At 41.1% G+C, this 15051-nt stretch overlaps 1 protein-coding gene across 3 annotated transcripts in view; it reads right to left on the minus strand.

Annotated features, from left to right (window-relative positions):
- The window catches only part of sugct (succinyl-CoA:glutarate-CoA transferase), a 126281-nt gene that overhangs the window by 10421 nt on the left and 100809 nt on the right, over positions 1–15051 (minus strand). For all 3 annotated transcript variants that reach the window (XR_015847489.1, XR_015847491.1, XR_015847490.1), the window contains exon 16: positions 176–319. The gene's annotated coding sequence lies outside the window, so the exon portion shown is untranslated. The remainder of the gene's footprint in view (positions 1–175; positions 320–15051) is intronic.

Here is a 15051-nt window from a genome sequence, read left to right on the forward strand (position 1 = left end):
ATATATATATATATATACGTATATATATATATATATATATATATATATGTATATATATATATATATATATATATATATGTATATATATATATATATATATATATATATATATATATATATATTTATACTGCTGAAGGAGAGGAAGATGATGATGATGTGCACGCGTTTGACTCACGGGAAAAGCGCCGGCGAGGTATCGCCGCACACAAGCGTCACGATGATGTCACGCCTCAACGTGTTGATGTGTCAGCGTGCGTCTGCTCGCCTTCCTTCTCGTCCTCCTCGTCTTCATCACCACCCTCGGCGTGAGGGCAACGTGCTGCAAGATGATGCAAAAGGAAGAGTCCTTTCAAAATAAAATTGACAACTTTTCCAAGTTGCGAGAAAAAAATAATTGACACACGTAAAGTAGTCTCCCAGCATTTATCAAGACATATGACTTTTAGATCGTGGTTAAATTGCAAATATAAAGTGGGCAAATAAGCATTTGGTCAACCACCAAATGTCCTCCTACTTGAAATAATTAGAGAGGCCTGTAATTGTCAACATGGGTAAAACTCAACCATGAGAGACAGACTGTAAAAACCCCCAGAAAATTATATTTTTTGATTTTTAAACGAAGTATTCTTTGAATTAGAGTGGAATAAAAATATTTGGTCACCCACAAACAAGCAAGATTTCCAGTCGTCAGAAAGGTCTAACTTCCTCTAACAAGGTCCAAACACTCATTACCTGTATTAATGGCACCTAATTTAACTCATTATCGATGTAATAGACACCTGTCCACAACCTCAGTCAATCGTTACTCCAAACTTCACTATGGCCAGGACCAAATAGCTGTCGAAAGACACCAGTGACCAAATTGTATACCAGCACCAGGCTGAGAAGACTGGATCTGCTTGGTGTAAAAAATCTACTGTGGGAGCATTTGTTAGAAAATGGGAGACATACAAGACTCCTGATGATCTCCCTCCATTTGGGGCTCTATGCAAGATCTCACCCCACGGCACCAAAATGATAACGAGAACCGTGAGCAAAAATCCCAGAACCACATAGTGTGACCTAGTGAATGACCTACAGAGAGCTGGGACCACAGTAACAAAGGCTACTATCACACAATGCGCCGCCAGGGACTCAAATTCTGCACTGCCAGACGTAGCCCCCTGCTGAAGCCTGTACAAGTCCAACTGCGGTTCACTAGAGAGCATTTGGATGATCCAGAACAGGACTGGGAGAATGTGTAATGTTCAGATGAAAGCAAATTGAACTTTTTAGTCGAAACACAGGTAAGAATAATAAAAATGACAGTCATATCTAGCTTACATTTTCAGTTGCATGAGTTTACTGGGAAATGCTACCTTATATTTGGCATGGCCCATTAAAAATGTCCATAATTGATGTGTAATTCTTGCACTAATACACATTTCATAATGACTTGTTTAAGTATAGGATTCACCTGTCCTCTTGGGCATGACCAATAGGGGGGTTGACGCTTCATAAGGACAATGCCGCACAAACTAATGCCAACTGCACTTAATCACGAGGGAAGAAGAAATGCAATGGGAAAGGGAAGTCACCAGAGAGGATTGACAGTGTCATTTTAAGCACAGTTGTTAAGAAATATGGCAACAATTTCATGCATTTACAAGTGCTTAACCCAAAATCCAAGCACTTTTCAACCCTTGAAAACACATTAAAATTCAAGCATTTTTAAGGATTTCAAGCATCCACACAAACCCTAATTTATGTTATCAGTGAAAATGTATTGTCATAATTTTGCCAGTTTGTTTTGTAGACTGTATTAAAAAAATAATTAAAGATTAGTTCAGAATGTTTCAAAACTCAAACTCGACTGCTATTTTTTCGCAATTAGGTTATGGAAAACTGCTTATACCTTATTTTAGCGCGGTGCATCTCAATTATTTTCTGTCAAGACGACCCCTCGCCGGAGATAGACAACGGCAGAAAAGGGGCGGGGCGACAGTTTGGCCAATTGGAATAAAGAACACAATCCGCAATGAAAATCCTCAAAGTAGCAAAACTGTGAAAAGTAAACCGGTATACCGCAGTGGATTACTGCAGTGGGGAAAATGCGAGGAACAAGAAAGACAACCACACTGAAAGTGAAAACATCATAAAGCGGGGTCGCCGTATCCCGGGGATCTACTGTATAATGAAAACCCCCCCCCCCGGGTGTTTCTTAATATTTGAAGAGCGTCGTCTACGGGAAAAATGTTGAGACATTGTGGAAAAAAATGTTTGTGTTTTGAATAACTCTAGCGAATGCTGAGTCAGAGCAGACCCAAACCTGCATAGACGACAGTAGCCGTTTTAGGAGACACCACGGAGCGCGTGAATTGGCCAGAGTAGCCAAGTCCCACCCCATCCCCTCTGGCTGTCTCCCATCATTTCCTGTTCCTGTTTGGACATTGGACATATGGCGCTCAGTCACTGAGGTCACGGGCTTTCCCCCAACGCACACACTCAGCACGCAAAATGAATAGTTTTTGTGGCCTCCCTCTGTTACCACAACAACCGAGAACACGAAGTGACATCACGGCGTGTGTCATTGAAGGAAGTCGTAAATTGGGAATCCCTCAGGAGTCAGGTTTAAAAAATACAGTACCGCACTAAAGTACAAGCTGCTACTTTTATCCTACATTCTGAACATTGCTGCTTTAAAAACAGTGCGGCTCATTCTATTTTCACCAGGGCCTTCCCGCGATTTCTGCCAGGTGTTCTGAATGTCAAAGTGAAGAAATCCAATGAAGCATAGGTAAATGGCACGAGTAACTATGATTCCCTTCAGTGACCAAATGCCTCGTCATTTAATTTGTGACGTGCATGTATGGATAAACACGATTCTCTCCGTCCCAATGGAGTAGGATTGCAGTCTTGGCAGAATCAGCAGGGACATTTCTAAGAAAAGTAAAATATTATGCCACGATTAAAACACTCCTTTGCGGATTTCTGTCAATATTAATTAAATTCAAGAAATTTACAGGAGTGGCATGGCAGCTGTTTGGTTAGCGCGTCCGTTGCACAGTTTTGAGGTCATGTGTTCAAATCCAGCTACCAGCCTTCTTGTGCAGAGTTTGCCTATAGTCCTTGGGCTTGCGTGAGTTTCCTCCGGGCACCATGGTTTCCTCCCACATTCCAAAAACACATATGTTAGGTTAATTGTCCGGTCCAAATTGTCTCTAGGTGTGAAAGGGCGAGTGAGTTGTCTCTGTGTGCCTTGCCAATGGCTGGCAACCAGTTCAGGGTGTCCCCTGCCCACAGCCTGAAAATGCTTAGGATGGGCTCCCCGTGTCCCTTGTGAGGATAAGCAGTGCGGATAATGAATGAATATGCGGGAGTGCACCAAATATTTTACATAATTGCTTTAAATTTTGCTCACAAGTAGTGTCAGCTAGATGAATATTTCATGCTAAGGGAAGGTAAAAGCATTTTAGTGCCATTTTTTTTCCAAACAATGTCCACTAAAATTTGACAGTACAAAAGTTATTCGTAAAAAAAACTTTATAAAGTACAATACTTTTATTTGTTGTTTGGCATGTTCTTTTCACGCCAATTTTTTTTTTCCTATGACGTCCAAAAAACAACAGCAACCTGATGTTAAGTGGATCGTGACCTAAATCAATAGTGAAATATAGTTGCAAGTCTATTTTTAAATTTAGAATTTGAAAGTATAGAAATTATTATTTCTTAGAAAATTGATTTAGCTAGTAAATTGGAATTGTTCTTTGGTGTCAATATATCTTTAATTATTTGGTAAATAAATAAATGTTGGTACTTCTCAAGTTGAGTAGCGCTGAACCTTTTTGGAACACAACCTCCGCGAAAAACACGGTATTACTGTAACCCTACCGAGTTCTGCCATCTAGCGGTCAGATATTTCATGTTATATGTCGCTAGCATGGCAATCATTTCGTGAAAGATCAAAGAGCGAATGACGTACTACTCCGCCCGGTGGCGCCTTAAGGAAAGCTTTAAAGCAACCAATGAATGACACACTAATGATGTCACACCAGGACGATGTCATAGCAGATGGCAGAGCCCTCAGAACTCCTACGCTGCCATTACACACCTTCTACGCGTGCCCATGACCTTTTTCCCGGACGTGGTGGGAAGAGAAGACATCAAAAAGCAACCAAAATAGACAACGTAAAGAAACCACATCAAGAAACTCTATGGAGACAGAGCAACCTCTAAAAATTTACTGGAAACTCTCAAAAACCTTTCTAAAGTTCTTCATGGCAATCTTAGAATCTCTATTAAATCATTTTAAAATTAGAAACAGGGAAAATCCAGCAATGTTTGCGCCCACCTAACTTCATGTGTAGTGATTTTTTTTGGTTAGAAAACCTAAAATAAGTCTTTAGAACTCAATATGTTTGAAGGCCACCGGAGCTCTAATGCAAGGGTGTCCAAACCTTTCAGAAAGCAGGCTAGATTTGGTAAGCTGAAAATGTGTGAGGACTAACTATTGGCATTATTGTAGCTTGTCTTTGTAGCTTTTTCATTTGTCTCACAGGGTCTCGTGAAAAACGATAGATAGATAGATAGATAGATACTTTATTCATCCCCGCAGGGAAATTCACACTGGAGAACAAAACAATAATAAAGCAAAAAGAATACAATACACAAATAGCCAATGTGACGTGTTGATACTCAATGTAGCGTGTTATATAAAGTATCTAGATAGTGCTACACAGAATACACACTGCAATAAAAATACGGTAATATGCAATGTGGGGGGTGTGGTTTAATGTGGGCCTTTACTCCGCCGGGTGGAGTTAAAGAGCCTCATGGCATGAGGAAGAAAAGATCTCCTCAGTCTGTCCGTGGTACAAGACTGTGACAGCAGTCTGTCGCTGAAGCTGCTCTTCTGTCTGGAGATAATGCTGTGTAGTGGATGTGATGGATTGTCCATGGTTGACCGCAGCTTTTCCAGTGCCCGTCTCTCAGCTACTGTTGTCAGGCTGTCCAGCTCTGTGCCCACAACAGAGCTCGCTTTCCTCACCAGTTTATTGAGACGAGAGGCATCCTTCTTCTTGACGCTGCCTCCCCAACACGCTGCCGCATAGAAGAGGGTGCTTGCCACAACAGTCTCATATAATATTTTCAGGAGCTTTTTGCAGATGTTGAAGGACGCCAGCCTTCTGAGGAAGTAAAGTGGGCTTTGACCTTTCCTACATAGAGCTTCTGTGTTGGCAGGCCAGTCCAGTTTATTGTCCAGCTGCACACCCAGGTATTTGTAGGTCTGGACAAATTCTACACATTCTCCTTTGATGGTTACAGGAACCGAGTGAGTTCTAGTTCTCCTGAAGTCCACCACCATCTCCCTGGTCTTGGTGGTGTTCAGGTGCAGGTGGTTTGCATCGCTCCATTAGACAAAGTCCTGAATCAATTTCCTGTACTCCTCCTGCCCATTTCTGATACATCCCACGATCGCAGTGTCGCAGCATCATCAGCAAACTTTTGCACGTGGCAGGACTCAGAGTTGTACTGAAAGTCTGATGTATACAGAGTGAATAGGAACGGAGAGAGCACGGTCCCCTGCGGAGATCCTGTGCTGCTCACCAGAGTGTCCGATGTACAGCCCCCCTGTTTCACATACTGGGGTCTGTCTGTCAGGTAGTCCGTAATCCATTCTACAAGGTGTGAGCTAACTCCCATCTCTGTCAGTTTCCTTCTAAGTAGCAGAGGCTGTATGGTATTGAAGGCACTGGAGAAGTCCAAAAATGTAATCCTTACAGCCCCCTTAGCCCTATCCAGGTGAGAGAGGGATCTGTGTAGCATGTAGACTATAGCATCCTCCACTCAAACCTTCTCCTGGTAAGCAAATTGCAGAGGGTCGATGGCGTGACGGACCTGTAGCCTCAGGTGGTGCAGCAGCAACAGCTCCATGGTTTTTTATCACATGTGATGTCAGGGCGACCGGCCACAAGTCATTGAGTTCCTCAGGTCTTGATTTCTTTGGGACTGGGATGATGCAGGATGTTTTCCACAGCTGAGGGACCCTCCCCTGTTCAAGGCTCAGGTTGAAGATGCGCTGTAGAGGGTCTCCCAGCTCCCACGCACAGGCCTTCAGCAGTCGGGGGGATACTCCATCTGGACCAGCTGCCTTGCTGGTTCGCAGCCTCCTCAGCTCTCCACACACCTGGGCTGCAGTTATCTTGAGTGGGGGGATGTCCTCCGTGCTAGTGTCCAGAGGGGGAGGGACAGCTGCAGTACTCTGGGGTGAGGATGAGTTGGGGTGGTCAAACCTGTTGAAAAAGTTGTTTAACTGGTTGACTCTCCCCACATCTACGTCCACAGCCACACCCTGCTTGGTGCTGCAGCCAGTAATGGTTTTCATCCCTTCCCACACCTCCTTCATGCTGTTGTTCTGCAGCTTTTTCTCCAACTTCCTCCTGTACTGCTCCTTCCCTTCCCGTAGCTGGACTCTGAGCTCCCTCTGTACTCGTTTTAGCTCCTGCTGATCACCATCTTTAAAGGCCCTCTTTTTTTGGTTCGGAAAAGCGCTACTGAGCCGTTAAAAAACCTTCCAGTTTCTTTACCTTTTCACAACGTTCGTTTTCAGTTAGCTTTTTGCAGTTATGATGTTTCGCCTGACAGTGCCTCTCAATATTAGATCCTTTGAAAACAGCCACAGTCTTGTCAAATTAAGCAGACGCAGTTCTTCGGATTTCGGTGAAAAAAATACTCCAATATCACTTGTCATGGAAGCGGCGGCCCCCACAGTCAACTTTCCTTTTTTTATTTAGAGTCTCCATGTCGGAAATGGGGTAGGCTAAAATCCTCCCAGAGAGCCAAAAGGCAAGGTGTCCAAAGGCTTCTACCTGGTAAAATGGTGATTTTTTTTTTTCCTTTTTTGAATTTTTTTTTTTTTACAAATTTATTTTTTTACGACAGTTAACGTTACTCATGGGCCACATGGTTAATATTGTGACAGAGGCTGCGGGCCAGTAAAAATTTGATTACGGGGCGTAACTGGCCAGACTATGGACATGTCTGCCTTAACGTGTTGGGCTGTTTGGGTTCTTTTCAAGATAAAACTTTGCTCTGTTCTCAATTTTTTTTTCTACACAAAACAAGATCTAGAAAAAAATATATGGGTAGGGGTTTGCTCCCCCACATCAGGCAGATAGTGGTTTCAATGAGTACTAGTAGCAGAAGAAGCTTCTTGATCTGAGTCAGATACAGCACTTCTATTTAGTGAAGTTAAAAAAAAAAATGCGCTAACCCCTTCGCCGACGTGCTGCCCCGGGGTTTGCGCCCCGGATTAGCCATATGCGCCTCTATTTTTCACGAGACCCTGTGAGACAAATGAAAAAAATACAAAGACAAGCTACAAGAATGCCAGGCTCAATAGTCGGTCCTCACACATTTTCAGCTTACGAAATCTAGCCTGCTTTCTGAAAAGTTTGGACACCCTTGCATTAGAGTTCCAGTGGCCTTCAAACATATTGAGTTCTAAAGACTTATGTGCGGCACAGTTCTGAGGTGATGAGATCGAACCTCCTGTGTGGATTGCATGTTCTCCCCGTGCTTGCGTGGGTTTCTTCCGGGTACTCCAGTTTCTTGCCGCATTCCAAAAACATGCAAGTTAATTGGCCGGTCCAAATTGTCCCTAGGCGTGAATGAGCGAGCGAATTGTCTGTCCCTGTGTGCCCTGCGATTGGCTGGCAACCAGTTCAGGGTGACCCCTGCCCACTGCCCGAAGATAGCTGGGATGGGCTCCAGCACCCCCGCGACCCTACTGAAGATAAGACAATGGATGGATGGATGGACATATATATATATATATATATATATATATATATATATATATATATATATATATATATATATATATATATATATATATATATATATATATATATGTATATATAAATATATATATATATATATATATATATATATATATATATATATCTCATCTCATCAGCCTTACCGCTTATCCTCAGTAGGGTCGCGGGGGTGCTGGAACCCATCCCAGCGATCATCGGGCAGTGGACACCCTGAACTGGTTGCCAGCCAATCGCAGGGCACACAGGGACAGACAACTCATTCGCTCATTCACACCTAGGGACAATTTGGACCGGCCAATTCACCTGAAATGCATGTTTTTGGAATGTGGGAGGAAACCGGAGTGCCCGGAGGAAACCCACGCAAGCACGGGGAGAACATACAAACTCCGCACAGGAAGTCTGGAGCTGGATTTGAACCCACGCAGGAGGTTCCCAAGACATGAACTGCGCCGCCGTGCTGCCCATATATATATATATATACTGGACTGTCTCAGAAAATTAGAATATTGTGATAAAGTTCTTTATTTTCTGTAATGCAATTAAAAAAACAAAAATGTCATACATTCTGGATTCATTACACATCAACTGAACTATTTCAAGCCTTTTATTATTTTAATATTGCTGAATTTGGCTTACAGCTTAAGAAAACTCAAAAATCCTATCTCAAAATATCAGAATATCATGAAAAAGTATACAAGTAGGCTATTCAACTAATCACCTGAATCATCTAATTAACTCGAAACACCTTGCGAGGGTTTCCTGAGCCTTAAAAACACTCAGCTTGGTTCAGTAAACTAAATCACTGCTGATCTGACTGCTGTCCAGAGGACCATCATTGATACCCTCCATCAGGAGGGTAAGACACAAAAAGAAATCTCTCAAAGAGCAGGCTGTTCACAGAGTGCAGTTTCAAAGCATATCCACAAAAAGTCTGTTGGAAGGGAAAAATGTGGCCGGAAAAGCTGCACAACCAAGAGAGATGACCGCAGCCTTAACAAAATTGTGAAGAAGAGCCGCTTCCAGAATTTGAGGGAGCTTCAAAGACAGTGGGCTGAAGCTGGAGTCCAGGTATCAAAAGCCACAGTTCACAGACGTGTCCGGGAAATGGGCTACAAAAGCCGTATTCCCATGGTCAAGCCACTTCTGAACTCAAGACAACGGAAGAAGCGTCTGACTTGGGCTATGGAGAAGAAGCACTGGACAGTTGCAGAGTGGTCCAAAGTCCTCTTTTCATACGAAAGCAAGTTTTGCATTTCATTTGGAAGTCAAGGCGCCAGAGTCTGGAGAAAGGCTGGAGAAGAGCAAAATCCAAGTTGCTTGAAATCCAGTGTGAAGTTCCCACAGTCAGCAATGGTTTGGGGAGCCATGTCAGCTGCTGGTGTTGGTCCACTGTGTTTCATCAAGTCCAGAGTAAATGCAACTGTGTACCAAGAGATTTTAGAGCACTACATGCTTCCATCTGCTGAAAAGCTCTATGAAGATGAGGATTTCATTTTCCAGCATGATCTGGCACCTGCCCACAGTGCCAAAACCACCAGTAACTGGTGCACTGACCATGGCATCACTGTCCTTGATTGGCCTGCTAATTCCCCTGACCTGAACCCCATCGAGAATTTGTGGGGTATAGTTAAGAAGAAGATGAAAGACACCAGACCTACAAATGCAAATGAGCTGAAGGCCGCTATCGAAGCATCCTGGGCATCAATAACACCTCAGCAATGCCACAGGCTGATTGCCTCCATGCCACGCCGGATTGATGCAGTAATCCGTGCAAAAGGATTCCCAACCAAGTACTGAGTGCATCAATGGACATTTTCAAATGTTTGATTTAGTTTTGCTGTTATAAAATTATTTTTTTTACTTGGTCTGAGGAAGTATTCTAATATTTTGAGATAGGATTTTTGAGTTTTTTTCAGCTGTAAGCCAAAATCAGCAATATTTAAATAATAAAAGGCTTGAAATAGTTCAGTTGATGTGTAATGAATCCAGAATGTATGACATTTTTGTTTTTTTATTGCATTACAGAAAATAAAGAAGTTTATCACAATATTCTAATTTTCTGAGACAGTCCAGTATATATATATATATATATATATATATATATATATATATATATATATATATATATATATATATACCCTTCCTTTTCTCTGTCTCTCACCATCTTTGTTTCTCACTCTGACTTTCTTAGTCGTTCTGTCTTTTTCTTTCTCTGTCTTTGTCTTTTCCTGTCTCTTCCTGTACTTCTCTGTCTCGCTCCGTCTCTCTCCCTCTATCTCTTTATGAATATAGCGCATTTATATAGCGCTTTTCATGTCACTAAAGACCTCCCAAAGCGCTTAACAATGTGCTTCAACCCCTGTCTTTCTCTTTATCTTTCTTGCAAGCTTTACCTCTCTCTGTCTCACTTTCTTTCTCTGTCTCCCTTTCTTTCTTTATCTCTTTCTCTACCTGTCTCTCTTTGTCTTTCTATCAGTCTCTTCTTCTGTCTTTCACACTCTTTTTTGCCCTTTTTCTCTCCCTCTTTCTTTCTTGCTCTCTGTCTGCCTCTCCCTATTTTCATCTCTCTCTCTCTCTCTCTCTCCCTGACTATTTTGCTCCATTTCATGACTTCAACAGGAGCAACCATCCAAGTACAAAGACTTTCAAATACCGCGTCTAAAACATTTTGTTTTACTAGCATGCACCAAAATTGTGGCTGCATTTGCAAGATAAATGTTTGATCACGAGCCCTGCCCAAATAATTAAATTAAAGCTTTCATACTTTTTTTTTAACTACTGTTGAGCCTGGATGCCCTCAGAGCTGAAGACCCCTACCAACGGACCACACAAGAACCGCTTATAGAATCAACCTACAATAATTCATCAGAAACACCAAAGAACCTTTTATATTCTGCTACAACCACTTTGAAGTATTTGGAACAAGTAGTTCCTCTAATTAGATTTAAGAACCATCATGGATCGGTCGAGACATTGTGGTATCACCGTAAAGCATCTAAAAACAACATCACAGCCTGTGATGGATCATTAGCATTTGGTTATAACATGTGACAAGGCTTTAACCACCACGGGGCTCTTGATTTATCTTTCCAAAACATGAGGACAACCCTAAGAAAGAAATAAGAACTTTGTAACGGGCTTTAAAGGGATCTGAAAAACATTATTAGGAGGTTCGAACCTGTTTGGAAGCTGTTCAAAGTGAAAACAAAGTCACATTATTTCTGGGCTGCATTAAAATCGATTTTTTTCCTATTAACACTTTGTGGGGTTCTAGTCCGATGCTTTTTTATTCGATAATCACAAGACCCAAACTGGGTGCTGGTACGATACAGAGCATCAGCTAGTAAGTACAAGGTTCACCAACGTGGTGCCAATGGGCATCAAGTAGGCTCCTAAAACGTCTGTGTAATCCACGGACCAGGTCTGTGAACAGATTACTAGTGATTGGTCATTGCGATTTTCTGGAACATTTGATTTTTAACTGGCAAGAGGAATTTTTGACATAAACAGTATCTTTTAATGCATTATGAATTCTTTTCGAAATTCGTCCAGGAGAAAAATTGTAAAAGATAGTTACATACTCACCAACACTACTGTTTTATGCGTTTAACTACAGCTGTTCTCCCCTTAAAAATGCAGATTAATATTAAAAAAGTACCTAGTTTTTTTCCAATTCAAACAAAACAAATCTTGACTTAAAACTAGCATTAGTTTACAGCCGCTCCAACAATCGCATTCGATTTCCATTTTGTTAAAAGTTCGCCACTTCTGATTTCAAACAAACAAGTTTTTTTTAATTGATATTCGGGACACATAATGTGTTTCACCACATAAAAAAAAGTGCGCCGTAACATTTCATGGCTCATGGATCCCTTGACCGCCTGGGTCGTAGGGGCACCGCTTTCTGTAGCGTGTCTTGGGCAAGTACAGCCTGGCGGCGCCAATCTCTCTCCAGGCCAGTTTTTTGGGTAGGGGTTTGCTCCACCACATGAAGCAGATAGTGGTTTCCATGGGTACTGGTAGCAGAAGAAGCCTCTTGATCTGACTCAGATACAGCACTTTCATGTAGCAAAGTTAAAAAAATATATGAGAGCAGTGGAATGCAGTAACATCTTCTTTGAATGTCAAAAGGTAGCATGTATGAAATAATAAAATAGTAAGTTGTTATTTTCGAAACGCATATCAAACTGGAAGCTAATCAGTAACAAAGAAGTAGCTTTTGCTTCAAAAATGTTGGTGACCCTTGAAATATGACATCCTTAAATATGTACCCCGGGTTCTTGGTACGTTCCTGGAATCTGTGAAAAGGTCTGAGAAACATCCTACAACCTCATCAAGTTTACATGAGAAAAGCCAGAATCGCCCATGATTGGGGCTGTGGGTCTGGTAAAATCAAGCTGAATCAGCAAAGACAAAAATAATAAAAAAGAAAAAAAAAACGAGGTGGAGGTGGGTGGCCGTCTGCCTGGACCGCATCATCTGGTACTGACGCAGACAGGAAAGATGATGTCTCATTCAGGACTCTCACGGCAGTGGAGAAGTTCAAAGTAGTGGGGGAACACCAGCCGGAGCAGAGGGAAAGGTGGTGTGAAAGGAGCAGTGTTACAAAGTAACACATTCCTGGAATGCAATTACTTTTCTCTGTAACAAGTCCTGTAACGTGTTATTCATAAGATTTTGTAACTCAAACTTCGTTACAAAATTGTTCTTCTTCAGTTGGCAAATTTCCATGTCATCTAATCGGTACCTATTCCTTTTTTGCCATGACGTATTATACAATCCTTTGTCTGCTAACGATACTCCGTTGATCATGTCACTGAAATGGAGTTGGCATGTTTATATGGCCCTACAAAGTACAGTACCAATACAAAGTACAGTAACAGTGGCACCATCTTAAGCACAGAGTACAATCATTTCTCCCTACTGATATTCTCCCTATTGTTTATACTCACATTTAAGCTGTATTTACTGCTATAAAATACTGAGGGGGTTAATTTATACGCCGATATTTGGTCACCAGTGGCTAATGCTCGGCAGTACGTGGGGAGGGGCGTGGCTTATACAGGAACACCGATATCAATGGGGCAAATGTGAGAACAGAATTTACAGTAAAAGTGTGCAATTAATTTTGCAAAACACCGTAGCTGAACAAAAAGAAAACATCTTGGACATTACCAATATATCGAGAAGGAAAACAAAAGACAAAATGGATATGGTGTGTCTCAACCGTCAGTTTGCAAGCTCTCAAGATTGCACAAGCCAAGAAATATGAAAACATTACTGCTTCCACTGGTTGGTGTGCAATTTTTTTTTTGTATTATGTGGCTATCCTTTGTAATTTTTAGGGGGTTGGCTTCAATGTGAGAATGTACATTTTTTTGTAACTTCAACTTTTAAACTTTATTGCCAAATATGCTATATGAACAACATACAGGACCAAAGAAATACCTCTTTCTATGTGCAAACATGCAAAAAATAGGACACAAATACCCATAACAAAAGTTAAAAAAATGATGCAAATGAAAAGTAAGAATATGTAAGGTTTAGAATAATAAAAGGGCAAAGTACAAGCCGGAATCTAAATAGAGCAGTTTTGCATTGATTCGTTTTTATCGAGTCCGACTGATGAGAAACATGTTAACAATTTCAAACATTTACCAGCACTTAACCCGAAATTCAAACACTTTTCAAACCTTGAAAACACAACATTAAAATGCAAGCATTTTCAAGGATTTTAAGCACCCATAGGAACCCTGAGTACTTTTTACTGACAAAAGTAATTGAGTTCCAGGAACGTGTTACTTTATAACAAGGGCCTAATGTACTCAAAAATTCAACCTAAGCACCCCCTAAAATTATATAATTTTCAAAACTCTTTTTCTTAATAAAAGACAGGATAATTATAATGGAAAATGCTTGATTAAAAAAAATAAAAATGTAAAACAAAACAAAAATGTGAACAACGCTGCGTCGTAAATACTTTACTGCCTTGAAATGGTTCCGTACATTTGATTCCTAGCACGGTTCTTGCCCACCTCCCCGCACCTCTTTGTCTCAGCTAGTGTCACTTGCAGCATAGCGGCAGAGACTGTGGAGGCTCCGATGTATTGCGGTGAGAGTATGTTGTATCACTTTCAGTGAAATGAATAAAGGATAATGTGACCAGCCAAACTCTGGGTCCTCAGCAACCCCAAAGGTCTGAACCTAAAATCGCCCCCTGCTTTGTAGAAGTCAACCAATTATAAGCACCGATTTTTAGGCTCGGATGTAGCCGAGCCGCTCCCTCCCACTCTTCTCTTTTTCTGTCTTGAATGCTACCCACCCAGTGTCTTCTGATTTGCTAAGCACCCGGTAAAGTAGCCACTAAAGCATAAACAATAACGTTAGAGCGGAGTAAACAGTGGCAGCACTTCTACCTCCTGAGTCTCAACATGCTTGAGAATCAAGACCACTGAAAACATTGAGATCTTAGATAAGCTTGTGTGTGATTAACAAATAGTGTCAAAAGTGTAGTCAACTTATTTGAGGGAACCACGTTCAGGTGGAGACTGATATATTAGCTCTTATCATAACCTTGGTTGGTCAATCAAGCGTGTGTGTTTGTGATTAAGAGAGCAAAATAGTGTGCTAAAGGTAAAGGCTGAGTGATTAGCTGTTACCATAACATAAGTTCGTCAAGTTATTTTGAGTCATATTTTTTGTATTGACATTTTTATTTATTTATTGTAAAAAAAAAAAAAACGGAACGATTGTTTTTTTTGTACCTTTATACGAGTTACTGATAAGCTAAATTTTATTTCCTGCACTGTTAGTTTTTGATTTAAGTGAAAGATTAGTCATGTTAGTTGTGTTGAAATTCAAATATACTGTTTTCAGGTGTTTTTAAAGTTTTTATGTAGATTTATATCATGTGCTGCTAAGCCCAATTTTATTCGTTTTTGGTTTAAGTCAGTGGGTCCAAACTTTTCAAAAAGCAGGACAGATTTAGTGACCTGAAAATGTGTGATGGCAAACTGTTCTGATTGGCATTCTTTTAACAGTCACCCTCCGTAAAATGTTTTCAGTGCTTGGCGATCACCAGCACAACCTTGTAACTCGGCTTTGTAGCATTTTTATTTGACTCGCAGCGTCTTATGAAAAAGCGCATTCAGCATGTATGGTCTGGCATTACCTCTTAAATTCTTTAAGTTTCTTGGGTAATTAGCCAGACACAGTTGTTTAGGATTTCAGT

Source organism: Urocampus carinirostris, chromosome 18 (assembly GCF_059441175.1).
Source record: "Urocampus carinirostris isolate Australia breed hairy pipefish chromosome 18, RoL_Ucar_1.0, whole genome shotgun sequence".
Taxonomy (NCBI): Eukaryota; Metazoa; Chordata; class Actinopteri; order Syngnathiformes; family Syngnathidae; genus Urocampus; species Urocampus carinirostris.